The sequence below is a fragment of the Onychostruthus taczanowskii genome, unplaced genomic scaffold (genome assembly GCF_017590055.1).
Source record: "Onychostruthus taczanowskii isolate IOZ18803 unplaced genomic scaffold, ASM1759005v1 scaffold19, whole genome shotgun sequence".
NCBI classification, from domain to species: domain Eukaryota; kingdom Metazoa; phylum Chordata; class Aves; order Passeriformes; family Passeridae; genus Onychostruthus; species Onychostruthus taczanowskii.
The window spans coordinates 11450617-11478040 of NW_024499128.1; the positions used below are offsets into that span (position 1 = coordinate 11450617).

Genomic DNA, 27424 nt, shown 5'->3' on the forward strand with positions numbered 1-27424 from the left:
AGGAAAACAGGATTATAAATTAGCAGTCAAGCTGTGAGAGCACAGAGTCTTCCTCTTAAAATATCTGCACACGTCGCCTCGGCCAAAGCTGGGTGTCAGCACTGGGGACACAAGCACGGAGGGGTCCTGGGTGCCACCCCTCTCGGCGCACAGCAGGTGCTGGTGGCCGGTGGCACATCCAAAACACTCATGAATAACCAGCTGCCACCACCCCGCAGCGAGGGCTTACACCGGATACCTGATGGAGAGGAAAATCCCAGGCAAACATCAGGCAGCGCTGCTGGCTGCAGCCAATTTTCCTCACTTAATATGTTTCCTGCACTCATCCCCCTCCCTGACCTCGGCTCCTCCTTGGAGCACGTTCAGCCCCAGACGCACCGCTGAGCACAGCCAAGGCCAGCGGGACCGCTGCCATTTCGTCCCTCCCCTCTGCTCCCTGGTCAGGGCTCCTGTCACACTGCTGCAGACCCCAGCTTCACCCTGAAGGTGCCCAGGCTGCCCAGAGCAGAGTAAGTGGACAGTGATGAACACCCCGTGGGCTGATGGTGCTCTGTGCACCCATGGAATGCTCGGAGAGCAGGGGCTGGAAAGGCTACATCCATCCTTTGTGGAAGATGCATGTCCCAGAGTTAGAGCCAGATGAGGATCTGAATCCAGCTCTGAAGGCAAGTCCAGATGTGGATCCAAATTCAGCTCCAAATGCAAATCCAGATGTGGATCAGAATCCAGTTCCAAATCCTGATCTAAATCCAGACACAGACCCACACGTGGTGCAGTCCTGATCCAATTGTGCATTCAAGCCCAGAGACAGCTCCAGCTCCAAACCCGGACCCAGGGTCTGGTGTGTGTCTGCAGGGACCTCATCCTGCCCAGTGCCAGCACCCGCTGGATGCTGCCCAGTGGGATGCCCTGCACCCAGCACCGGTGTCACCTGCACCAGCACCTGGCAGGTGCTACCCGGGGACTTCCCTGCACCCAGAACCGGTGCCACTCTCCCGTGAACGGTCCCCGATGCTCAGTGCCCGCACCCATGAGGGTGCCCGGTACCCAACACCACTTCCACCCTCCACTGCCCGGTCCCCGGTGCCCAGCTCAGGAGCTGCCATACGGTTCCTGCTGCTGGCGCCCAGCACCCGCTGCCCGGTGCTCGGTGTGCCGTGCCCCGGCTCCCAGCACGCCTGCCCTTGTGCCCGGTTCTTGTCGTGCCGTGCCCAGCGCCCGCCCCATTGCTCCCTATGCCCGTGTGCCGTGCCCCGGTGCCCGGTATGCCATGCCCAGCGCCCGCCCCGTCGCCCCGCTGCCCCGTGCGCCGTGCCCCCGTGCCCGGTGCCGTGCTCAGCGCCCGCCCCCCTGCTCCCGCTGTAAGCAGCGCCCGCCGCCGCCGCCGCCCCGCCGCCGTTCCCGGTGCCACCGGCGGCGCTGCCGGCAGGTGTCGCCGCGGTCGCGGGCAGGCGGCGGGCGCGCGGGCACCTCCGACGGCGCTCGGTCATGCCCCCGCCGTCCCTCCCCTCGCTCCCGGCGCCGCGCGGGGCTCCCGCCCGCTGACACCGCCGAGGCGGCTCGCACGGCGCGGGAGAGCGGCGCGGCCGCCCGGGCATGGCCGCCGGGGCCGCCCCCGCCCAGCGCCGCCGCTGAGAGGCAGCGGGGCTCGGCCCGCCAGGTAAGGAGGGCTCCGGACGCGGCTCCGGGGGAACCGGGCGGGCCGCCGAGCCCGGGGAGGGCCCGGGGAGGGCGGCGGGTGAGAGGGGCCGGCGGGGGGAGCGAGGGGAGCGGAGGGGCCGGGCGAGCGGGGCGCTGCCGGAGGCGGGGGGGGGCCTGCCCGCCGCTCCGTTACCCCCCCGGGGCTTCCGCGTCGCAGCTGCGGCTGCAACCGCGGCTCCCGCCGGGCCCGCTGCTCTCCTGCTGCCGCTGGAGCGGCGGGGGCACCGCGAACCCGCCGCCACATCCCTTTCTCTTCCTTTTCCCTTCCCTTCCCTTCCCTTCCCTTCCCTTCCCTTCCCTTCCGCCCGCGCTCCCACCGCACCGCACTCGTATTTCCAACCCCAGCCCGTTCCGGCCCCCCCAAACCTGCCTCGATCCCCCCAAAACGCCAGCCTGTCCCTGGCCCGGTGACGTCACGGAGGGGCTCCCCGGCCCCCCCGGTGCCGCGGGTGCGGGTGGCCGCGGTGCTCCCGGCCGGCGGTGCCGAAATGCCGAGCGGGGACATGGTGCGTGTTGGATAGACAGCCCTGAGCCCCTCCTGTGCCCTTTTGCTGCAGCTGTGAAATTCCATTTAAATTCCTGTGTGTGTGTGTGTGTGTGTCCGTTCCCACTCTCCCTGCAGCTGGAGCAGCACCTTGAGCGTGGCGGTGGGATCCCCGTGGGGGTGCTGAGCTGCCCCAGGGGTCGGCATCCCGAGGGCTCTCCGGCCGGTGGAAGCGTGGTGGCTGACGTTGCAAACCTGCCGGAGGTTCTCACTGACGTCAGAGTGGGATGCTGTTGGGGTGCTTGTTTGTTCCCCATTGCCTTTGATGGAGAGTGGTGCCATCCCTTAGATGTGAGCAGATTTTGGCTTTGCTGAAAGCTCTTGTGGCCGCTGGCCCTGCCCGCTTTCCCCTTGGCTGCCAGCGGTGCCCGTGTTGGCTGCCCTCAGGTGACCTCCCAAAGTGATGGTGTGGAGGAACAAACCCAACAATTGGGGTTTTGCATGGGAGAGTGCTCCTAGGGCCCTGTGCCAGCTGAGGGAGAGCATCACTGGTGCTGCCAGCACCTTCCAGGAGCTCTCCCAGTTCATCTCCAGCTGCCCCAGCTCCTGGGCATCGCCGGAGCCTCCTTGATGGTGCAGAAATGGTTCCCTGCTGTGTGCCGGGACTTTGTGGGGTGCTCCTACCCCACAGCGGCCTTTCCCAGGGTGGCAGTGTGTGTGCCCCAGGTGGGTGAGCAGCGCCGTGGTGGCTGTGCGGATGTGGGTGCTGTCACCTGTGTGCTGGTGACAGAGGGTGGGGGGCAAAGGTTGGCTGTGCGTGGTGCCCGCCGGTGCTGAGACTGCTTCTCCCGGTGACTGTCAGTGCTTGATGAAAACAGACCTCGAGCTGCTGGGAGATGGAGTGGAGAAAGATGGGAGGAAGCCAAGTGAGATGGAGAAAAGGACATGTTCCCCCTGAGTGCCCTTCCCTCCCCGTTCCCCATTCCCTGTGGGATTGAGACCTCGAGGCATGGCGAGAGTGATGCTGGTGAGGGGTTCATTGTGGGTCTGTGCACGGGGCTGGGGGCACCCACACCCTGAGCAGCAGCTCTGCAACCCAGGCCAGGAGCTGTGTGAAGTTCAAGGCAGGAAGTGAGAAATAAAAAAAAAAAAAAAAAAAATACCACGACTGGTAGAAACCACCAGGGAGATTTAGGGAAGCAGCAGTGCTGTGCTGTGGAGCCCAGAAGAAGTGTGTATCCTCATCTGATGAGGAGCTGCCCGTGCCAGGGACCGCAGACCCACCTCTCCTCTCCCGGCTCTGTCTCCGCTGCAAGCCCCAGGGAACAATTGCATACAGAGTGCTTCGTTTCAGAGCCGCCACAGTCATTTCAGAGACCTTTTAGGCAGGAAAAGTGCTCTGTAGCGTGTAATTTGAAGGCTCTGCTCTGAACCTTCACTGTCGCTCTGCTAAATGATCCTCTGCTCTTCCAAACCTTTGCTGCCTGGAAACCAGCAGCGGTGACCTGGTTCCTGGCCCCGCTGGGTCCCTGGTCTCCCTTCAGCTCCGTGCTAAGGTGAGGGGAGTTGCAGGTTGCAAGGAGCAGCCTGGGGTGGTTCTCTGCCTTGCATGGGGCCTCTCAGATGTCAGAGTCCTGGGAGATTTCAGCCAGTCTTAATCATCTCTCACCTCAGCCTGAGCTGCAGAGGTTGTCAGAGCACACTAAGGATTTTCCAGCCTGGAGGGTCGAGTCCTGTGAGGGCTCTGCAGGAAAATCTAGGGACTCCAAATGATTTTCCCCTGAAACGGGGGAGGTGCAGAATTTTCTGTAGCATCCCTCAGGCAGCTCACGGTGGGGAAGGACCATTTGTTCTGCCATCAGAGGAAATGGCACAACTTTGGTTTAACTGATGGATCTGTGCCACAGCCTCACTGGGGGCACCAGAGGTGAGCCTGGAGCTGCTGCACCATCAGTTGGCCAGGGAGTGTGATAGCACCTGGGCTTTCCTTGTCTTTTCTTTCCTCCCTGTCCTTGTTAGCTGCCCTACAACTTTTGTCTGCTGGAGGCACACCTGCCAGAGCAGAGCAGAGCAGAGCGAGCTGTGCGTTTCCTCTTGCCGTGGGCGCTGCCTGCCCTGCCAGATGCGGGCAGGGCCCCGAGTTCCTGGCAGCCAGGGCATGCAGGCAGCCTGGCAGAGGGGTGCAGGAAAAGGATACAGGATGGGGAGGAGAAACGTTTTGATAAGAAGGGTTTGGCTGTCACCTCTTGACCTGCTCTGGTCCTGGGCTGGGGTGGCACAGTGCAGGCACCTGTGCGTTTTCTCTTGGCTCGCGCGGCTTTGCTCTGGTTTGGATTTGTCCTGCTTTGGATTTGCTCTGCTTTGGATTTGCTCCTGGTTCCTGCCGAGCTGGGAGAGTCCCAGTGGTGGTGGATTTATGCACGTCACCAAATCAGACCCACAGCCAAGGCAGGAGGCACCAGCTTGAGTCTGTCCTAGCTGTATCAGCCGTGCCAGCTGGGCACCTCAGTCTAACCTGCCCTTAAATCCTGGTGGTGCTGGGGACCCCGCCCTGTCCCCAGGCAGTTGCTGCCACCCACTGATGACAAGACTTCCACTTGGCTTCCGCTGCTCTCATCCTATCCCCCCAGAAGGTCATGGCAGCAGGGCACGAGGCAGAGGAAAGGCAGTTTCCCTTTCCCTTCTTCACCTCTCAGAGGGATCCTCCACAGCTACAGCCCTTCCGAAGAGCAGGCAGGATGCATCCCAGCTGGGGTGGAGCAGGCAGAGCCGAGTATTGTCCTGCCACCATCCTGTCCCATTGCCTGCCTGAAAAAACACACTCAGAATCCACCTGCTCGGAATTGCGTGGATTTGGGATTTCCCCCAGGAGGACTGGTCCAGCTGCTTGAGGTCAGCAGCAGCGAGGCTTTCACCTGGTGTGGAGGAGGAGGAGGAGGGAGGTGGGAGGCAGGTGCAGGTGCTGGGGTTCCAGCCTCACATTCAAGCACAAGGAGCTCGCTCCGAGCAGCGCTCACCACCTGCCCTCACCAAAACCCAGCTGGCAAAAACTACACGTCCCAACAAGCAGAGGGCCACCAGCAGCCCTGCAGGATGGAGAGTGGCTTCCTGGGGCTGGCAGTGACCCCTGATTCCCCTGGGGGAGGCTGGGATCGCTGCGGGAATGCCGCTTCACTGCGGGAAGGTGGCAGCTTGGTTTTTGCTTTGGTTGCACGGCCTAGTTTCGAGAGCTGGAATATGCTCAAAGCTGGGCTTTCTGAGTTGCTTTTTTTGGTTTTGTTTTGTTTTAAATGACAGCATTTCCCCTTTAAATTTACATCTCTAGCTGGGGAACACAGAGCCTGGTGAGAGAGGGAGTGTGAGACTTTTATAAAAAGAACGAGTCGGGTTTTATTATCCCTTTGAGACGAGCAGGGAAAATCTATACTGAAGGCATGAAATAGCAATAAAAATGGACTTTTTGCCAAAGCAAAATTAATTGAGTGAATCTCAGTCCTCAAGCCTGAGCTCTGAGAGGCTTATGAGTTGGATATGAACCACGCTGCCCCCTTCCAGGCTCTCATCCCCCAAGGAGGAGAGGCAAATCCTCCCTCTGGTCCTCGGTGTGCGATGTGATCGGCGCCTGGGAGCAAAAGACTCCTGCTTGGGATCCAGTGAGGGTGAGGATGCCTCCAGCCCTGACTGTCCCTGGAGCAAGGACCTTCTCCATGTCCTCTGGCTTGGGGATGCTGGCGGTCATTCAGAGGTCATCGCTCCAGCGTTCCCATCACTGTGAGTCACGGCATCCCATCTGGACTGTGGATTTGGGGGAGTTCAACAAGAAAGAAGAGGAAGACTGGACGCAGGCTCCTTGAACCCCCTGTGGAAGCCTGGAGAGGATCCTGCTGTCTTACCCTGGGCTTGCTCTTATTGACCATTTTCTTCCTGCATCTCTGCATCCTGCTCTTGCTGCACTCTGGGCTCTGGCTCTCCAAGGTGCTTTCTGGGCAAATCCTTCACAGAGAAGGAAGCTCCCCTCCTGGGTTTTGTTCTTCTCGACGTCACATGCGGTGGCACCGGCTCTGCTTTCCCCATTTTTGGGGGGAGGGTGGCAGGAGGAGCTGCTGGACAGAGCAGCAGGGGAAAGGCAGATTCTTTTCAGCAGATGGTGCAAAGAGGATGAAGCTGTGTAAACCTCCTGAGTCCACTGGAGAGACGGAGATTAAATAGTGAGAGGGCCGAGAGGCAGCTCCAGGCAGGAGAAGGAAGGAGAAAAAAGGAAAATGGGGGTGGAAATGGGATTGGAGAGTGGAGCTGGGGAGAGGAGTGTTGGTTTGAACCGGCATCCCTCTCCCACTTGATGTCTCCCCTCCAATTCGTAGGGCCTGGATTCAGTGCCATAAAAATATAGCCCTTTTCAATCCCTTATCTTGCAGGAGCAGAAACAATTGGCCTGCAAAGAAGGAGAAAACAATCTGTTTGACTGACAAACAAAACCACATTTCTGCACAAAAGGAGGAGGAGGAAGAGGCAGCTGTCTGGCTGCTGCTTCGGCTTTTTTCCTTTCCCCTCCCTCTCCTGTCCCCTCGCTGACGGTGTCAGAGCAGAGCCTCTACCCTTGCCAGCAAAACACCCGCTGTTCTGACTGGCTGGGTTCAATGTCAGGCTCCTGCAGCAAATGTCATTGTCCTCCCTGCTGTCCCCAGCCACGGTGGAGATGCACCAGCCCTGCTGTGATGCCCTCCTGGGGATGGTGCAGGCAAAGGTGGCACCCCGAGATCACTGGGGCAGAGCCCAGCTGCTGGGAGAGGAGCTTGCTGTGTGCCAGAGACAGAAAGTGATGCCCAGGAGAGGGACCAGGGCCAGCAGCTCGTGGCAGCTGAGCTGGGGACAGAGGGGACACAGGAGGTCTCTTATCAGGGGACCTTGGGAGGTTCAGCCAGGTTGTGGGTGATGCTGGTATCGCAGCATCCATGGAGCACCCGAGTGCTGCAGTTGGAGGTGCTGCTGGATCCTTGTCCCTCTCCAGAGCCAGCCCTCTGCCTCAGTTTCTCTGTCTGCAAGGTTAGCAAGGTAACACGCAGATGCTGTAGGAGGGCTGGGCCATAGAAGTGCCCTGTGCACCTAAAGTCATTATCCCAACAAATTGTTATCCCTAAAAATTCATTACAGCAACCACTGTATCAGCCAAATGGGTGCTGGGGGGAATCCATCAGACAGGCAGGAGCAGAGCCCATGGGAATCTCCGTTCTCCATCTCTCTGGAACAAGCTCCTCACTTGGAGGATTTTTTGAAAAAAGAAACTGATTTTCCCCATGTGATTCCCTTACCAGGAGCAGCAGCAGTTTCCTGCCTGGAACAGTTTTCCAAGGGGACTCTGCTCTGTGGGGACATGTGAAGCAAACACCCACGCTCTGAAAACAGCCAAATGCAATAAATACCCAGTGCCTGAACCTGGAAAAGCAGAGGCTGGAACAGGGCAATCTCTGCAGGGGCTGGTAGTGCTGCCACAGAGGGAATCAAGAGTAAATAAAGGGGCACAAGAAGCAAACACTGAAGCCCCCAGGACACTCTTTTGATGCAGTTGTTGGTGACCTACTAGAATCCACTGGAAAGATGATCCTCCACTGGTGGGTGGTTCACTTTCTCCTTTTTCTATCTTTTGAGGAGCTGTTTCACTCTGCAGACAAGTAGCAAAATAACATGTAAGAAATCAGAGATTCCAGGTGAGTTAATAACAAATAATGAGTCTCTCAGTTCCTGAGTGGTTCTCTGGTTGCCGCAGTCCAGGCGTATAACAACCAGGCTTTCCTGAGCATCCTCAGCCAGGCTTGTTGAAATACTGCTACAGATTGATAGAAACATCCTGAATTCAAGGGAATTTAAGAGATCCAGCCTCTACATTCTTAGATTGTCAGAATAGAAGCTTTGGGGAATATTTGACCTGAACCGGTGGAAGAATTTGATTTATTTTTAATTCCTGCTCCTGAAATGCAGAATTTTCTGCATTTTTCTTTTGTCTTTCATTTCAAAGGAGGAGAGGAAGCATCCCTACACACGTCAATCTGCAGGAAAGAGAAGATACAAAAGATGACTGGACTACTTTTTACAACTTTGGCTCTTGACTTTCCTCCCCAGAAGGGGAAGATGCACTGTCAGCCTGTCTTGTGATCAGGCTGTATCCTTTTGTTACCCTGATAAATGTCAGCTGACCAGGCTGGGATGTGAAAAAGCTCCATCTCTACCAGACCTTTGCTGCTTTTCCTCACTGTTGGGGCAGAGAAGGGCCCAGCATCTCCCCAGCTGAGCGGTGCTTGCAGACTTTGCCTGACCCCTCAAGGTCCCCATCTCCTCCATGCCCTGCTGTGGTCCCCCAAGGTCCTCTAAAACCCTTTCTCCTTTCCCTGCTCTGCCCTCCAAATTCTCCCTGCTTTCTCCCTTCAGATCCTTCCTCCCAGCTGGACTTTACAGGCAGTGGTGAGATTTTGGCCTCCACGCTCGTTGCTGGTAGGTGAAATGCAAAGCTTGTGCTGTGATGAAGTAAATCTAACAAAGAGGCAGATTTTGACTCCTGAGCAAGAAAGGCCATTCAGTTTTCAGCAGATTCCTGCTTCTCGTGTCCTGCATGCTCTGATCATGGCCATGGGAGCAGCTCTCAGTGTGAGGCCAGGGTTTGGCTCAGCCCAGCACTTGAAGGGAGGTGGCAGAAGCAGTGTGGGTTCTGCTGGAGCCCCATCTCTCAGCTTCAGACCCTGGGGACAGCCAGGGATACTCACAGTCCCTGGCTGATGGCATGATATTTCCCATGGCACAGCCAGCATCTGGTGATGCAGCATCCACCCGTGTTTGATCCAGACCTACCTGGAACCTCTCTTTTCCCAGGGCATCTCCCACCCCTTCCATCAGCCACAATCACACAGAAGCTCGTCCTTGGTGTTCCTGTGTGCTTGTGCCTCTTGGGATTTGGCCAGCCTGTGTCAGGGCTCCTCTTCCTCTGCAGCTGCTCTCTGCTCAGCTGCTTCACCCGGAGCATCCCTTCCTCCTGCCCGGGGCTGCTTGGAACATCCTGCTTCCCGAGTTATTTCACCCTGATTTTACCAGGTCACGGGCGTGTTGGCTGTGGTGGCACAGCCTCTTTGATTAGGTGTATCTCCAAGCATGACTTCCATCTGTCCATCAGTGTCTGTCACTAATTCCTGCAGCATTTACAGCCAGGCAGGGGCCTTGGTCATTTGGAATAGTCGCTGGTGGTGGCAGGACTGTGCTAAATGATCTATTCCACACGTTTCACCTCTTCTCTGTTCGCAAATTGTTGGTGATTTTTTTTTTTTTGTAGTTGCATTAAGTATTCCAAGTGACTGCGATTTCCCCCATCGTATTCATTATTCAAAATTGTTCTCCAGATAATTTCTGCAAATAATTCGCGGTCTTTGCTCTTTTGTGAATACTCGGTCTCAAGAATGAGAGTCGTTTTAATTGGGATCTCACATCACATGATGGGTTTTGGCTTCCCGATTGGGCAGGCTTAATTTTTAGACTTGAGATTTGGGGAGGGAAACTGTTGCAATTAAGAATTTGAAATCCACTTTCTTCCAATATCTTCCGCTGATGCTTAAAATTAACAGAAATTAACAGTCTGTCTCAGTTGTTTTTTTTTTTCCCCTTCTCCTTCCTGGCTAAAAATCCCTGCCGGTAACTTGTTGGCAAGAAACACTTGGAGAATATAAACAAAAAGGTGGCACCAAAACAGCTAAATTTAACATATCTAAAAACTGGAGTGATGATTCACGGTGGTTTGTTGTATATTATTCACCTCACTCTGGTAAAAATAATGATCAAAATAATTTAGAAACTTAAAAAGTCACATAGCAAGGGGACATTTATAGCACTTGGTTTCATAAAATCTTCCATCAGCTGCTCTCCGTGTGCCTGAGAAACATCCTGTGGGCTGGCTGGTGTGTTGTACCCCAGCCCTCAGTGCTCCAGCCCTGTGCTGAGGCTGCTCCCAGCTGGGTGGAGGTGGTGAAAAGGAAGGTTCAGCCATCAAGGCACCCCACTCTGCCTCGATCCGCACCCTCAGCAGGCGAGACTCCAGTTGCCTCGCACAGAGCTCGACTCCAGGCAGAGGGTGACTGTAAGTGACTTGCCCAAGGTCACACTCCAGCTCCGTGGTTCAGCTGGAAATAGCTCCAAGGTCTCCTGATCCCCCCAGCAGCCCCCTCGCCGCCAGGCGAGACGCAAAGGTGCAGAGTTCACGTGGCTCCTCTAACCGACAGCCTGGCTCCTGCCACCTCTCCTAAAACCTCAAACCTCCTTGGCTCTGTTTTCTGCCCTCCCTGCCATCGGGCTGAGTCAATACAGCCCCCCTGAACAGCCTGAGCTCCCGTGGCATATTTATGCCTCTGGAGTGGAGCGCTGTGCCGGCGTTCCCCTTCGTGCAGCACCCGCACAGCCCGGCTGCTCGCTTCCACCAGCTGCTGCTGCCGATTTCCCTTAAAAATAAAACCCCTCTAAAGGTACAGCAGGGACACCTTAAATGCAGAGCCGTGGCGTGCAGTTAATCATATCCTCTTAACGGGTTTATTCGCTCATTAAATATTTAAGACTCGTTTCTCTTTATCAATAGTGTGGAGGCGTGCAGGCCCCGGTGCAAAGATTTATGCACACAATAGGATCGGTGCATTTAGATTTGTTTGAAGGGATCTGAGAGCCATTTAAAACCCGACCGAGGGGGACGGTTGCTGCTGCTGCTGTTTTCCTCCAGCGAGGTTTCTGCCTTTTCTGCCTCCTGACTGTGGTTGGAAGGTGGCAGGAGGTGAGGTTGGGGGGCATAGATTGACAGCTGCCTCTGGTGCCCCCATAATTCCTTTTAAAATAGCTGTGCCCTCTTTTTGAGGGATGCTGAGGTCTTGGAGGGGACATGTTTGTCTTGACTGTCTCATAGTGGTGAGGATGGTCCCTGAAAAATGCAGTGTGTGGAGGCAGGACCCAGTGTTTGGGAGCGTGTCTGTGGAAGTGGTGTTTTGATCCCTGCTTCCCACTGCTGTCTGTGGGAAGAGCTTTGCTGTTGTGGCTCAGAAGTGAATTCCAGCTCGTCTGGTGCCGTTCGGGAGCCGTCATGCAGGTGCAACATCTGTTGTTCTTCTGTTACTACCTGGGCTCTGCTCTTCACACAGGTGTAAGAGCCGTGGTGGCCGTTTTGGTTCATAGGATGGGGAGGGACAAAACCCATGCCATCATCCTGCCTCATCCCCCCCATCATCTGCCCCTCTGCCCACCACAGCTCGCCAGCCCAGACCTCCATCCAGAGCATCTTCATCCAGTACCCAGCATTTCCCACCTTCCTCATGCCTGGTCCCTACGTGGGGCTTTGTGGCTTCCAGCTGCTGCCAGATGTGTCACTCATCCTGAGTGCAGGGAAGCAACTCCTCCCAGGGATGTTGTGTACACCTGTTCCCTGAGCTCCAAGGGCTCTGGGCTGTGATGTGGGGTGTGGGACATGGACAGAGGCCTGAGTGTCCCTTGCACAATGTGCCCTGTTCTGTCCTTTCATGGAGAGCATTGCTGGAGCTTGCAGGGACAGCAGGTCCCGGCATGCAGGACTCAATCTCCATCTCAGCAGCCTCTGCTTAGATCAGGAGGCAACATCTCATGCCAAGACCTGTCCTCCCTAGGCTGAAGCTCGGAGTCAGAGATGGCAGCAGCTGATGCCCATTTTTTTTCACCCCCTGTGGCATCCTGGCAGGATCTTCCCGCAGCTTTGCATGCAGCCAGACATGCCTGTTCCAAAACCTCCTCTCCAGGAGCTGCTGGGGGTGGATAGGAAGGGTGAGTAGCTGCAGTGGCAATGGGCAGAGCTGGCAGCTGCCTCCTGAGGGTGTGAGAAATACCCCGGCTGGATTATTGACAGACAGCCCAGAGCATGGGAAGCGCGTGCGTGCGTCAGATATTTACCCAAACCTCTCCTGCTTTGCAACGTGCCCACAGAAAAAAGGATCTGACAGCAATAAAACTGTCGGGCGGCTGCTGCTGCTTTTTTTTAAAGTTCTATGATAGCTTCTCCCCCCGCCTTTTTTTAATAGCTAATGCATCTGTCACTACTTTCCTAATGAGCTTTCCGAAAAGGGCCTTGGGGACCTCTACCTATCCATGTGGGCTTGGATCAGAGCGTACTCAGGGGAGGCAGAGAGAATTCAGCTCCCTGTTTCACCCTCATCCCCTCCCCAAACTCCTCTCTGAGGGCAGGTTGTCCAGAGGGAGGGGAAGGCAGCAATATCTCAGCACTCGGCGAGCTGGCGTGCACCCCCTGCAATCACAGCCAATAATGACAAAAAGACGGGGCTGCTGCCAGAGATAGAGAGCTGAGCTCCAAGCGTTACAGCAATGTCACAGCCTTGGGACTGCTGCTGGCTGCTACTGGAAAGAAATTTCCTCACAACAGGCAGAGTTATAGGAAGGAGCCATTGATTGCATTAAAAAACACCCTCCCCACCTCTTTTTTTTTGGCATGGATTTTCAAGGCTTTTTTTTTTTTTTTTCCTTTCCTCTGCCCCCCTTTCTCTCTCCATTTGCCATTGAAGTTGCGTTCAATAAAACCCATCGCCCGAGAGCGTCTGTTCGCATGTTCTCAGCAGTACAATGGGCAGAGGACTGCAGTGTGCAGAGCCCCAGCCAGCCTCTGCAGACAATGAGGGGCTGGCAGCGGGGCAGGGGGGGCTTCTAGTTTATTTTATTTCATTTTTCCCCCACCTGCCAGCCCCCAGTACTAATTGTAATCACAAAAGGCAAATGGGAAGGGACTGGGGGAGCAAGGCTGTGGTTCACTGGGGTCATGGTCTCCATCAGTCATTCTCCCAGCCTGTTGCTGGGTAAAAGCTCGGCTCCTTGGTTTATCAAAATGACTGTGCAGTAAAAGCCTCTTTGCCCAAACCTCCCTCCCCCTCGAAAAAAAGCTGTTTACTGACTCAAAAAGCCTGAATTTCCCATTACCATCCATGGGAGACTTCCCGTTGACTTCTCTAGGCACAGAAGGGAAAACAGAGGGTTTGGTGATTCAGGCACAAACCTGGGATCTCTTCCTCCTGCTGATGCTGCTGGCAAATCTTTTAGGATTTAGCCAGATTCATCCAGGGACCGAGCACCACCATCCCTGTGCCACTGATTGGGCACAAGAGGATGCACCACTTGGCAGGAGTGAATTCCTAATTGTGCCGTGCCCAAATTCCCCTCAGCTGTGAGATGTAACGGTGCTCACCCTGTGTTGCACGATGGTGGAGAAGCTAATAGCTATTAATGCCAGAGAGATGCTTCCAGATCTCTAGATAAAAGGTGCTCAAGGAGGGAAAATTATTATCATCATGGGCCAAAGAGCTACGGGGGATTTGAAATCTGTTTGTGTTTGTAGGATGTAACCACTAAGGAGGGAGAGACTGGGACAATGGAGCATGCACAGCACTAATGGAATGAGCGTAGGAAAGAGGATATCTCTGGAGACCCTTAGAAACCATTTCCCAGTGGTAAGATCTACTTGGGTTGTTTGTTCTTCTTCCCAGATGAGAGCTGCAGTCGTGGACGCTTTTATCACTTACGAGCTGGACTAGATGGAGGCCAGAGAGCGCATTGTAGGGACGAGCCCGTGTGGCTCTCCAGTGGGTAGGTACTGATTTATCCGGTCTCAGCTTCCATTTCTGGCTTTCAGAGCTGTGCTTTATAATAGGGGACCCTGGAATGGATGTTTCAGGCCTGTTTTTCAAGCTTATGGGATGCAAGGTAGAGCTGCAAGGGCATGATGTGGGTATTTTGAGGCTGCAGCAGAAAGGTTATTTGTGCCTTGGGATACAGTTTGGGCTGAGGTGTGGGTTTGGAGCGGCTCCATGGTAGCATGTGGTGGTTCCTTGAAGACATTTCACTTGGAGATTCACTTTTTCCAGCTGATTCATGTCCTCGTGCGAGCCCATTTCTCGCCATGGTGACGGTGAAGCTGGCTGAGGCTCTGTGTGATAATGCTCCTGGTCCAGGCTAGAGGCTCCTAACGGGCTCTGAGCCCAGAGGGGCCAGGGACTGTACAAACACAGGTTGTTCCCTTGAGATTAAACCCCAGCTAGACAAGCTGTGTGCAGCCTGTGGTCTGGCAGTGCTGAGTACACTGCTGTGCAAAGCATTGGGCAAGCAGGTGAGGCACAGGCAGCATCCATCCCTGCTCCCCTGGAGTGTGCATCCTGGATCCTCACTTCCATCCTGCTTCAAAATCACCACGTCACCTTCCCTTTGCTCCCTGAGACAGCCCCATTTTGTGCTCGGGGGAGATGCAGCCTTTCTCACTGGAGACCTGCAGCACACCATGCTCTTTTTTTCCTCTCCTGTCTTTTTTTTTTTTTTTTTTCCTTCTCTCCTGGACACTTTACTTAGCTTCTTTCTTCCCTCTCATTTTCTCTACCATCAAATGAAAGCCATTCAGACCAAAACGGTTCAGTCTGCTCTTTGTGTCTGGAAAACAGAACACCAAAGACAGCTGGACCTACCCGAGATGGCCACGGCCGTGGCAACAGTGGCTCTTTGTTAGCGCTGTTGTCTCTGCCCCTATCTCCAGTGTCTGGGGCCCTGTCTCTTTAAAGCTTTAGTGTGCTGTGTCAAAGCCAACAGAGAGTTCAGCTTATTAATGGATTCGCTAGGTTAATATCCCAACAGTTTGGTGTGGTGTTTTTTTTTTTTTTTTCCTTTCCACCAGCATAATTTAGAAAGAGGGGGAGGGGGAGAGAAAGATAACCCAGACCCATTTCTAGGGAGGAGGGCATGGCATGGCTCATTGCTTTGGAGAAATGGAGCTGGAATGGTTGGTCGGGGCCACGAGAAGGTGGTGGCCCAGCCCTTTGCCTTCCTGTCTGTATGTACATCTCTCTCTATCTCCTTCTCCTGCGGGGTTCCCTGCATCAAAGCTTCTTCCAGTTCTTATGCTAATGAGGTGCATTAATGCTTAATGACTGTGAACAGGCTTGTTTAATTGCACCTATCTGAGCAGGAGGCACGTTGCTGTATAAGAGGGAACGACCATGTAAGCAGCTGCATGCCCTCCTGGACAGTCTTAATTACATGTAAAACTGATGTGATCTAAACCACCAGGCTGGTGATTAGTTTAGTGAGGCAGGTGGTACTTTGCAATTCAGTGCCTCAGAAACTCTAGAGCAAGTGAGATCAGATTCTTTCGTAGGCTATGGAGGATAAGGCAAGCCCTGATCATCCTTGAATTTGATGTTGGGTGGGGACAAGCACGGCATAGTAGATTAATTTAATTAATTTATTGCAGTTAGTTTGCAAAGACATTATCCGCCAGCGTCTGTGCAGAATACTGAGCAGTCCCATTAATGCAATGCTATTTTGCCTGTAAATCCTCTCCCCCCGCCCCTTACAGGAGGAATGAGCTGCGATGGTCTCAGCTTTCTGCAGCGTTATCTTGCGCTGGTTGAATGCAACTGATTGTCTGAACTACAAAGGGGCCCGGCTAATGCAAAGCCATCCCTATTGGCACCAGACCTAGATTAATGACTCTGCATGCATTGACTTGGCTCCAAACTGGATTTCCCTAAAGCAGCTCGCTGCTGTCTGCACTCCCATATCCCCTAGCTGGGCTGGGATTGGGCTGGTGAGAGCCACAGAGCTGGGAGCTTGGGAGCTCCAGGTGGGAAGGCTGTGGGTAAAGGGTGCACAGGTATGAAGGTACCTCTTATCACCAGCCATCTGCTGCTCATCACCCAGCCTTGCTGCTTGGGGTTATTTGTTTTGCTTTTATTCACCAGAGAGGGGATTAAAAAAAAAAAAAAAAACAGCCTTTATTAGAAATGGCTTTGGAAGGGGAGTAAACCAGATCCAGCAGGATTTGGGGGTCGGTTGTTTTCCCAGGGCAGGTGTCTCCCAGCACACCTCTGCCCAAGTAGATGCTCACACCTTCCTCGTCCCCACACTGGACTCTTTGCTGTCACCCCACTGGACCTTTCCCCATCCCCACACTGGACCATTCTGTGTCCCCACACTGGACCCTTCCCCATCCCCACACTGGACCATTCTCTGTCTCCACACCAGGCCTTTCCCCATTTGCACACTGGACCATTTTCTGTCCCCTCACTGGGCCATTCCCTGTTCTCTTACTGGACCCTTCACCATCCCCACAATGGACTCTTCCCCATCCTCACACCTGACCCTTTCCTGTCCCCACACTGGGCTCTCAAAAGACCCTTCCCCATCCCCACACCGGATCCCTCCCTGTCCCCACACCAGATCCCTCCCTGTCCCCACACCAGATCCCTCCCTGTCCCCACACCAGATCCCTCCCTGTCCCCACACCAGACCCCTCTCTGTCCCCACACTGGATCCCTCCCTGTCCCCACACCAGACCCCTCTCTGTCCCACCCTGGACTCTTCCCTTGGCTCGTCTTCCTCGGGCTCTTCCTCCCCGTAGCCCTGCCATGAACTCAGATCTCCCCTCTCCCTGCCCGCCCGGGCCCCAGCCGAGGCTCTTCCTGACGTTACTCCCACAACAACCACTTCCTTCCCATCCCAGCACCCCAGCTCCACAACCCTCCCTGCCCAGCCTCTTGCTATCTCCCTGATACCCCTGTCCTGCTCCTCTCCTTCCAGCCACCGCTGTTTATTTTATAAAAGAACTTAGAGATTGTTTTTCCTGGAGCGAAGCCGATGGCGGAGCTGCCGGGTGGGGGGTCACTCAGCGTCCCACTTCCACCACAGAAGTTTCCTCTTGGTATCCACAACACCTGTGGGGTTTTGAGGTTAGAAACCCAGCGTGTGGGATGTGTTTTAGCCAACAGGCCAGCACCAGCTGCCCCAAATGAAGCATCCCCCAAGCCCGCCGTGTTTCAGGCTCAGCAGGGAGGGAAGGCCTGGCCATGGCTGCCGCCTGCATGTGGTGGGAAGGCGGCAGGGCTGGAGCTGGGGAAGAGGCAGGTGAGGTGTGTGGTGGGGAATTAGAGTGCTATGGTGTCTTCCTCAATGTCTTTCTCCCACTGGGCACATTTTGTGGTGGCAGAAGGCTCGGCCGTGGCGGGGGCAGCAGCTGAGGAGAGGCTCGAGAGGGAGGCTCGAGATGGAGGCAGCTTTGAGGGGAAGAGCAGGGCCTGCTGGATTTTGGTGGGAGCTCTCCCTCCCTGCTCCGAGGGGCTGCAGCTGCCTGGCTCCCCATGGGAAGAACAAGCAGCTCCAGTGCCATCTGCCCTCCCCTCGCCCACTCCGTGCTGCCTGTTCCCCCATTGTCCCACCAAGACATTTTGCTGCGCCAACACTTGGCCTTGCGATGGCCTCGAGGCAGATTTTGGGTGGAAAAGCAGACTTTTCTTCTCAGAAAAGCCACCTAAAGCACAGCTCCATGGTGATGGCACCAAGGCAGCCCCTGAGCGTCGTGGCCTTGCTGCTGCCAGGTACTACCCAAGACCTCGCTGTGGTGGCAGTGGCATGGCCACCCACAGTGCCACCCCTCTGAGTAGGACAAGCACCCTGAGACACGCCATGGCTGTGAAATCAGGAGTGTTTTGCTCTCCTGAGGGATGCTGCAGAAACCCGTGCCACGTCAGGGTGCATCCCCTGCAGGGGGGGTTCAGCCTTGCCTCGTCTGTGGGCGAAACACCCTCGCACTGAACCCCCAGCCTGAGCAAAACCTTTTTTTAGCACTCCCCTATTTGCCAAGCATACTTCCTTTCTTTTGATTCTTACAACCTACATACAGTCTGACTGCAACGGTAAAAAAAAAAAAAAAAAAAGAAAAAGGGGGGGGGGAAAGAATTGCAACATTCAGTCGAAGGCTTTTCTGTCTAATGACGTTAAATTTATTAACCAAAACTCCAGCTGCACCAGGCTGGGATCTAATAATATTCAGGCTATGGAGACATCAAGTAGAAAGAAGCTTAAAGCCCTTTTTATTTCACAGTAAAACTGTCAGTAAATAACTGGATTGTCTTGAGACTGAGAAAATGGGGATTTATCTTCCTGAACATGAAAAGTGTGCTTATTTTTTTTATCAGCTTCAAAAAGCCCCAGCAACCTTGATTTTCCTTCCACACCGTTCTCAGCTGCTCTGCCAAGCCCCAAAACCACACAAATCAAGAGACAGGCTCTAAAGATATTTTTAATTAAATTAATTCCTTTTCCTTCCTTCCCCATTTCTCCCTTGTCCCCTCCTCCATCCTCTCTTTCTCTCTCCCTGTGTCCCCAGCTAATGACTTCTAAGCACTGTGACATTTCAGCACTGGCTGTCACTAACACCACACCTCCGTGCTGGTTATAAATTGGGCACAGAGACATAAAATTCCCCGCAGAAGGTCCCCGTTTGATGATATTCTCCGAGGTAAACCTCCAATAGCTCCCTGTTTTCTTTAATAACGCTAATAGGCATAGATTAATTAAACTGTTATATTACTTCCTTCTTTCTACCAGCACCAGTTAGAAATCTTATTACCTGCTCCTCTCCGCTTGCCTTTTCCCCAAGGTGGTTCTATTCCAACCAGTTACCAAGGTTTCTCAGAGCCTGTAGCACAAGGTGAAACGGCAGACAGCGTCTCCACGAGGCTGGATCCTGCTCCCAGCCCTTGCCTCCCAAACCCCACCGACCTCGGCAGAGCCCGGGCGGGCGTAACCGGGGTCAGGATTAAGCCCGGTTTGTCTGAAGAGGTTCTGTCTTGAAAGCAACAGCAGGGCTATTGTTGAGTCTGGATGCCCCCTCTAAAAGGGACCACAGCTGTAGGAAAGGGAATTGTATACATCCATCAACTCCTCCAGGGCCTCAGGATGTATTAGTTAAGATTGTGGGATAGCATGTCTCGGCTCCACTGAAGGGCTCCTTTGAATGACATGTTGGATATACTGTTGCACATCTGGCTGCTGTATTATTGAATTGCTCTATGGTTGCATTTTCCAGACCACGGGAATGTGTTGGTTCAGGAGTGTAGGGGGGGAAAGGATGAAGGGGACAACATGTGGGAAAATTAGAGGGATGCATCCCGCAGGGTGGGGTGGGTTTGGATGGAGCTGCGTGGTGGAGGCGGGGAGGGAGCGGGGGGAGCGAGGCAATGCTTTCACACAAAATGCCGTGTTGCCATTTGAAATCCACTCCAGAGCTTCCTGCTCTAATTAAATTTGTCACCATCGTTACTATAATGCCTGCCATTCCTCCGGTGCTTTTTGTTCTCTGGGATCCCAAAACATGACAGAGGCAAGGGCAGATCCTCTGTGTTTCCTCTGCGGGAGCTTTTTCAGAGCAAAGCAGGGAAAATGCAGTTGTAGGAAAATGCAGTTGTAGGAGCTTCTTTGGGGTGGGAGTGCAGCCACTCCTGGTGTGGGGACACTGGAGTGAGGGACACTGAGCCTGAGGAGTCTGGGCAACTCTTCATCTCTTCATGGCCTTTTCCAACCTTAATAATTCTGTAAGGTGCCTCCTGGGACTGCTGACTTGCAGGAGCTTGGGTGAGTGCCCTGGGAGACCCGGGAGCCCTTCTTGGGCTCTCACTTGGCTCATCCTGTTCTCAGCCCCTCCAGACCCACACTGGAGGCCAGCATCCCCACTGCCACCTATGCTTTTGGCACCCCGTGTGCCCACTGGCCACTGCCAGCCTGCCAGGAGATGCTGGGTACGGCTGCTCTGCGCAGCACTGGGGCAGGAGGAATTCACTAATTACTCGCAGCTCTTAATATGGCCCCTGAACGCTGCCAGAGTGGCGTGAAGGGCTCAGAGCAGGAGACACAACCTGCTCCATCGTGTCTTCTGTGTCAGCTTGCAGCGAACTGAATGCAAAAAGGCTGTCTGAGCTGAAAACAGCAGAGCCCTTGGAAATTTAAAGGTGCAGAGCACAGAAAACAAAGGCGTTTACGCTGCTGAATATTCATCCTGGCGTCTGATCCTGCCAGGAGCAAAGCCTGCACAGCTCCCGTGAAAGCTGATGGGAGGGAACCTTGGTCTCAACCTCATCTTGGGCTCCAGCCCAAATCTGAGGGGGGAGAGCAAATTAGTCCTTAATGCACATATATCTTAGACTAAAACCTGATAAGGGAACTCTCCTATGTTAATTTACCTGAGTTATTTGCTATACTGATTGCTGAAGGTACTCTGATTAGCGCATGAAATATTTCTATACCTTCGGTCTGATTAACCCATATCTGCAAAATAAATATTTGTCTCATTATAGTTATGCGATCGTGCAATCAAAGACCCTATCATAATGGGAAAGGGGATTGAGTATCCGTGTGAAAAAGGCAGGGAATGGCGACACAGAACGAGCAGGTTCGAGAGCAGGGAGATGAAGAGCAGGGGCATGGCTGCAGGGGGAGGCTCAGTGGTCCCGGCCCCCGGCTGGAGGGGTTGAAATGCCGGGGAGGGCACGGTTCTCCTCCCGTTTCACCGGTGCTAATTGGGACTAATTCCGTTTGAACTCGGCAGCGTTGCGCCAGTCCCAGCGAGAGGAGGGTCAGACCTTGGGAATCACAGGGGTGAGTCCCAGCAGGCTCCCAGCCTCCAGCTTTTTTGAAACAGAAGCAGGGAGTTCCCGGCAGCGCGGTGCGTGTGCCAGTCTCCCAGACGAGCTCTTAAAATAGCCCAGCGCACCAGGCTGTGGCACCGGGGGAGAGCGCGGAGGATGAAGTGTTCCGTCTTCCTGGCCCAGATCCGGGGAGAGGAGGGGTTGGCAGCTCCCTGCCCAAGGCAAAGGTGCTTTACAGTGCCATTTGGGGACGAGGGCAGTTGTCACCCTTCAACCAGGTGGCAGGGAGCAAAGGAGTCGCCAGCCAGCAATGCCAGCTCTGCTGAGCATGCTGGACATCCTCCCTCAGCGATGGGAGCTGTAAGTCATCTGGAGGAGAGGATCCCCCCTCTGCCGTTACAGGGCTGTTTTGCATATGCTCCGTTAGGAAAAGAGGAGTTTTATTGTGGCTGTGCAGAAGAGCTAAGTCAAGAGGTTGCTTTATGGCTTGTGGATCCCAGCGTGGAGAGGCAGGCGTCCCAGATGCAGCATATAGCAAAGCCTGGCAGTGGCGTAGAGCACTGCTGCAGCGCAGAGCAGGGCTCAGAGAAAGAGCTGAAGTCATTTTTCTTCTAAGGGCAGGGGGTAGTGGGGAGGAAATATGAAGGCAGCCCTGTTGCTAAGGAAATCTGCTCTTTGTACGGTCGTACATTTAGGTAATGCTAATGAAAGGCCATATAGTAGCGAGGTGCGGATGTCAGCACTGTGCACTCCTGGATATTTGATTAGCATTTCTTTGACTTTGCCTCCTCTAACAGAAATACCTGAGTGCATGGGTATTAGGAAAACAAAATCCCCCTTCTCCTCTGCCAAGAGCCCGGTGTTACGCAGAGAAACGAAAAGCCTTACCAAAATATGACACTCCATAATGAATGTGTGTTTTTTTCCCCCTGCACACACCCTGGAGAGGATGAGAGCAAACATGTGATGAGAACAGAAATAGTCACATCACTTAATGCATTGCTGGACGGTACCCAGCCGGCACAGCGATGAACCTGGCGTGAGACCCGAGAGCAGCAAACCAGCATAGCATCCCATTTAATGGCTGATGGCCCACAGATGTTTTAAACCTCGAGACTGCATCTCTCAGAGGTTTCCCTTTCGACTCGAGCACCACTGGGCAGCTTTTGGAAGCAAAGGCTGAAGATGCTTTATGCAGGGACCCAGCACATCTGCGGATTAGCTGGTGTGTGCATGTGTGTGTGTGGCATCCGAGCCCGGATCCTGATCTGGCTTAGGGAGCAGGAGAGGACCCACACTGCTGCTCCAGAGCACGAGCACCGTGTCCTGCTCTCAAGCGTTGCTGGAAGAATGAGTCAGCCGTTTTCCTTCTCATGGGGGTCGAGTGGCTGTCCCTGTCTGAGTGTCACTAATGAAAGCACCCAGGAATGGAAGGGCTCTGTGCTTGCATGGCGTGCTTGCAACAGTCTTAAAGAGCAGCTGCTCTGCGTGAGACTTCCAGAGAGCGAGAGTGCTTGAATGAAGCCCTTATATCTCTCTTTTTCTTTCTTTTTTTTTTTTTTTTTTTGCCACACAGTGCAGCGTGGGCTCTGTTCCTCCTCGCCTTTTGCTCTTGCTCCCTAGGGCAGCCCGCTGTGTCTCAGAGGCATGAGGAGTGAGTCCTCCTGGGAGTCCTCCAGTTCCTGTGAGGAATGGCCCCTCAGGGGATAAATCCACCAGGGCCCGAGGTGGCAGAGACGTCCATGAGTGTCTCTCCTCGATGACAGCAGCGCCTGGGATGGAGATTTGGAGGTTTGCATGCCTTCACTCCCTCCCTGCCAGCACCTGCCCCTCCCTTTCGCCGTTGTGCAACATCCCAAGGGCAATTACAGCAATGCTTACGTGGAGGAGTGATATTGGGAAAGTATTTAGTCATTTTAACTGTTCTGCTGGTGGCTCCCCTCCCTTAAGGTGGTTCCTATTTATTCTTTTCCCTCTCTCAGCAATTCATCGCAACTCTCGCCCAGCGACCCTTTTGGTGTGTCCTTGGGTACTGAGGGCTCCTCTTGGCAAGGAGGAGTGGAAAAGCCACATTCCCACTCGATAATACTTTTCCTTTCCTTTCCTCATCCCTCCCCTGCTTACTACAGTGATTTTAAAGCTTCCGCCCCTTGACAGTGATGCAGGAGGCGAGGCGGGGGGGATGATTTTGTAAGCAGAAGCAAGAGGCAAGAGTCTGAAGAGCTTCTCCTGCTCTCAGAGGCTTCTGGACGCTTCTGTGTCTCCATCCCTGGAGTGATTTTCCCTGGGCCCAGTGTAAACAAGGCAATCCATTATGGCAGTTTGAGCGTTACTCCTCAAACACGCTGCCGGTCCCTGCCCCCACCGCGGGCTCCCTCTGCTCCTGCTCCTCCTGCGCCGTGCAGGGAGCCTTGGTGTGGCACTGGGGTCATCCAGATGCTCATCCGCACGTGGGAGCAACCTCTGAACATCAGAGGGTGACCAAGGCTCCAGCAGGAACTGGAATTGAGCCTGAACAGCCCCACTGCTTGTTCTGCAAAACTGGGGAGTGTTCAGGGGAGTTCAGGGACACTGATGCGCTCCCAGGGAGGGATGTGGAAGAGTCGTGGGTATTGTTTATCCTAACCAGAGAGTGAAAAGAAGATCCCACAGTAAAAGGAGATAAGCTCACGAGCGCACAGGAGCAACACTAAAAAATACATGATTAAGGTTACAAAGTCAGGCACGGAGCGTGTAAGAAATCCTGGAATTAAGGACATCTGAGCAGCTTATGGCCGTGGAATGCCGTGCATTCATTAGGGGACAGCCTTAACTCTGGTCTCAAGGTGTTTCCTCTGCAGTGTCTCTGCCTCAGGGAGCGTGTGGGATGGATGGAGCTTGGTTAAAAGCAGCTCAGTGTCCAGTTTGTGACTGACCCCCAGTATTCTGTCTGCAGCCCCAGTGTCTTGTTCCCTGTGCATTGTGCAAGTCCTGCTTGGAGGTTGAAATTGTTCCTCCTGGACTTCCTAAAATGCTAAGCCTGCTCGTGCCTCTGTCTTTTCCCTTCCTTCCCTCTGTCCCACGGCCATGCTGCTTGGTGGCTGGCAAGGGGGATCTCCCCCAGCAATAACCCTTTTGGGGTCTGGCTTTGCCCTGGGACCCTGACGCAGGAAGGAATACACTCTGCAGCTCCAGGAGGGCTGATGCGAGTGCAGCCCACATGCTTCACACTGCCAGCTTTTGATTTTCCATCTGTTTTTTGTTTTGGTTTAGTTAAAGGCAGAGAGGAGAGGTGGGTTTTGGTGTGAACCTCTCGTCTGTCTGCATGCAGTGTGTGGGACAAAGGCAGCTTAGCACGGAAAGCCCCAGAAGCACCCCAAGGAGTGGGCTGGGGGACTTAAAAGACATAATTTCTCCTGAAGCTGTGGGAAAAGTGTATATTTAGGACAAGCAGCCTTGCAGCCTGCTGTATGTATTCACTGTCTGAGAGCAGAGCCAGCCAGAGCCTGGAGGGGACAGATGGAGGAATTAAGGACATCTCAGCTGGGCAGAAGGACCAAGGGATGCTTGCAGGAGAGCTGGCTGCCACACCTGAACCACTTTGGAGGCAAGGCTGGGAGTTACCAGAGCTTTTCTTAGCAAGAGAGCCCTCCACCGGAATAATGTGTTGTGGACATAAAAGGAGATCTGGAGAGGGAATATTTTCACTCTGGAAGCTGCTAAGGAACTTGAATTTAGCTGCTAGCAATCTGTTTCAAACTGAGTTCCTGTCCCAGGAAAGAGAAAGCAGAGCAGTCTCGCTGTGTGGACCGACTGTAAATTCTTTTCTGGCTTTGCTGGGGAAAAACAATGTGCTCTCAGTGAAAACCTCCCAGAAATCCAGGACATGGGTATTTTGTAAGTCAGCCCTTTGGAGAGAGCAGCTAAGGAGACCAGTCAAGTAGATTCCCCTGACTTTTATTTACTGGCAAGTCAGTGGAGTGGCTGGAGAAGGACGGAGATGCTGCCGCCCTCACGGAGACGGGCAGGTCACGGTGACACACGCGTGACCGCAGGAGAGAGGCTGGGAAAGCATTCCTGAGAGAAGAGATTTGAAAGGGATGTGTCTCGCAGAGCACAGAACTCAAAAAGTCATGGTGAAACTTTGCATTTAGATGCCTGCAGCAGCAACCCGGGGAAGCTTTCCACGAGGACCGATACATTTCCCGCCTCACGGCATTTGCTTAGAAAGAATTCATAAACATACCCACCACTACTAACCATCCTTTTCTGCTGGGAATTGCCATTAGCAGCTAAATTCAGTGTTTTACATATAAAAAGCACCGAGACTTAATTCTGTGCAATGCTTTCTTCAAAGTCTTTGTAGGAGAGACAGCTCCAAGCTGGATTTGGGCTGAGTTACAGCGAGGTGTTGGGAAGCAGGGATTCTATCAGTGCAGGACGTGTGATGGCAACACCCAGGAGGTGCACGTGGAACAAGATGAGATGTCATGAAGGATGGGATGTATGACCCTGAGAGGGACCTGTCAGACCTGTGAGTCGCTGCACATGGAAGCAGCTTCCATCAAACGTGCACATATGACACTCACTGGGAGACCAAAAATGGATGGATTTTCCTGGATATATCAAGAATCCTGGAATCACAGAAGGGTTTGGGTTGGAAGGGGCTTTAAAGATCATCTCTTTCAACTCCTCTGCCATGGGCAAGGACACCTTCCACTATCCCAGGTGGCTCCAAGCCCCATCCAGCTTGGACACTTCCAGGAATGTGGCAGCCACAGCTGCTCTGGGCAGCCTGTGCCAGGGCCTCACCACCCTCACAGGGAAGAATTTCTTCCTAATATCTAATCTAACCCTGCCCTCTGGCAGTTAAGAAGCACGAGAAGCACATCCCTGACTCTAATTATCCCATCACATTGCAAATCCCTGCTGCAGCACCGGGGGCTGTGTGAGATGTTCAGCCTTTTGGATAGGGAGGGAGATTCCTGTTCCCTCAGCCGCTTTCGCAGCAGGAGCTGGACTTTCCCAGCCAAGGTTGTACCTCTGCTGAAAGGAGCCTGGGGCGAAGGTCCCCATGGAGTTGCTTGTTTGGAAGGGAGATGCAGTCTCATGCTCTGGTCTGGGGAGGAGTTACCAAACACAGGGAATTAGGATGGGATTTCAGTGGAAGCAGATTATCCCGTTTCTCTCTGAGCACATTTCTGCCTCTGAATCAGCACATGACAGGCAGGGCAGCCGGGGCAGCCAGCAGGGCAGCTCCCATGCGTGCCAGAGGGGACTGAGCCCGGGTCAGGGAGGGTTCCCTGTGTTCCCAGCGTGGCTGGAGCAGGAGCTGGGATGGCAGGAGAGGGATGGAGGGGGAGCAGACGGAGGGCACGGAGCTGCGGTGCTGGAGGGGCGGCACAAAGCGCTGTCAGAACAGCAGGGACTCGCGCTGGCGACGGCTGCAAATGGAGATGGAAAGGGCTGGAAAGGAAAGGACTCAACACAGCTGGTTCCCTTCGGCTTTGATCTTGAAAGCAGAGGGGTGTTGGCCACAGAGCAGGAGAGGGGAAGAAGAGGGATGACTCATAAAAATGTTGGTGTTTCCATGAAGGTGCTGTTACCTGAGGACAGGAAGGAGGAGGGACCTTCCCTGCAAATGTGGAGGGAGCTGGAAGAATAAATCCCCCTTGTGTAGAAATTTCCAGCCTGCTTAGGAACATGGAGCTGTTTGCTCTGGAGCCAGCAGCTTGGTTGTTTGCTGGGAATTGCTGGTTTTGTGCAGAGCAGAAGGTGGTTTGTGTGCTTGTTGCTTCAGGGCAGAAAAAAAGAAAAATAAAGGAAGAGCTGGTTTTTTTGGAGGCCTGTGTGGTGGAGATGTATTTGGAAGAAGAAAGAGGGCTCTCCTTCCAGCTTCTGGGTAGAGGGGGCCAAAGGGGGATGATCCCACCCCGGGTAGCTGGGGGGAAGTCAAACACTCCCCAGGATCTTCAGTCAGAGACTCTGGCCACGGGAGGGCTGAGGTTTGATTTTCCTGGCCACCACAGGGATTGTGCTGGGGAGAGGGTTGTAGTGTACTCACAGACACGTAGATTTGCTCTATGTCCCCATCCCTTCCACTCACAAGTGACAGAGGTGGCTTGTCCTGCACAGGAGGACACAAGAAGGACGGATGGACACAGGTGATGCCAGCTCTGTACCAAAGCAAGCTCAAACTTTCTCTGCCCCCTCCATGAGGCCTTGGGGAATTCCAGCTCACAGAAGCCATACATGCAGCGTTGGACCAGCTGTAATTTTTATCCTGGAGGCAAAAATCACTGGAAATAATGCTTCATCACTCTGAAGGTCCTGACACCACCCTTAACCACCACATCACGAACCTCCTGTCGCAATTGTGATCTGCGTATGTGTCAAATCTTGCCTCGCAGATAAAAGCTGCTCCGCAGGCACCTTTTGTACTAAAATACGGAGCCTTTAAAACGTGAAAGAAACAACAAAATGTAGGACGCCACACAAAGCTGACCCACTGGGGACTGGGGGGGGGGGGAGAAAAACCCGCAAGAAGGAGGGCTTGACATACAAAAATTGTTTTGTTAACAAAGCATCATTGTTCCACTCTGAATCGGTTCGACTGGAGTGGTAGAAACACCCCATCTGGAGACAGATGGAGAGTTTTCTGGCTAAAGAGACGGCGGGAGGAGGGCCGGCTGACAACCCAGCAGATAGCATTGTCTGCTGCTACCTTGGCAATGGAGAGCAGAGAGGGCGGGTGGCAGACTGGGCGTCCCCTGTGCCACCCGCCCAGCACGCTGCATCCCTCTGCACA

General features: G+C 54.0%; 1 protein-coding gene across 3 annotated transcripts in view; it reads left to right on the plus strand.

The window, feature by feature from the left end:
* Window positions 1-1525: 1525 nt before the first annotated feature.
* RAI1 (retinoic acid induced 1) overlaps window positions 1526-27424 on the plus strand; it is a 73905-nt gene continuing 48006 nt past the window's right edge. The window contains exons 1-2 of one of the 3 annotated variants that reach the window (XM_041401479.1): window positions 1526-1660; window positions 13717-13816. The gene's annotated coding sequence lies outside the window, so the exon portion shown is untranslated. Of the gene's footprint in view, window positions 1661-13716; window positions 13817-22342; window positions 22429-27424 lie in introns of those variants that run through there. The other 2 variants (XM_041401478.1, XM_041401480.1) reach the window with 2 other exon arrangements.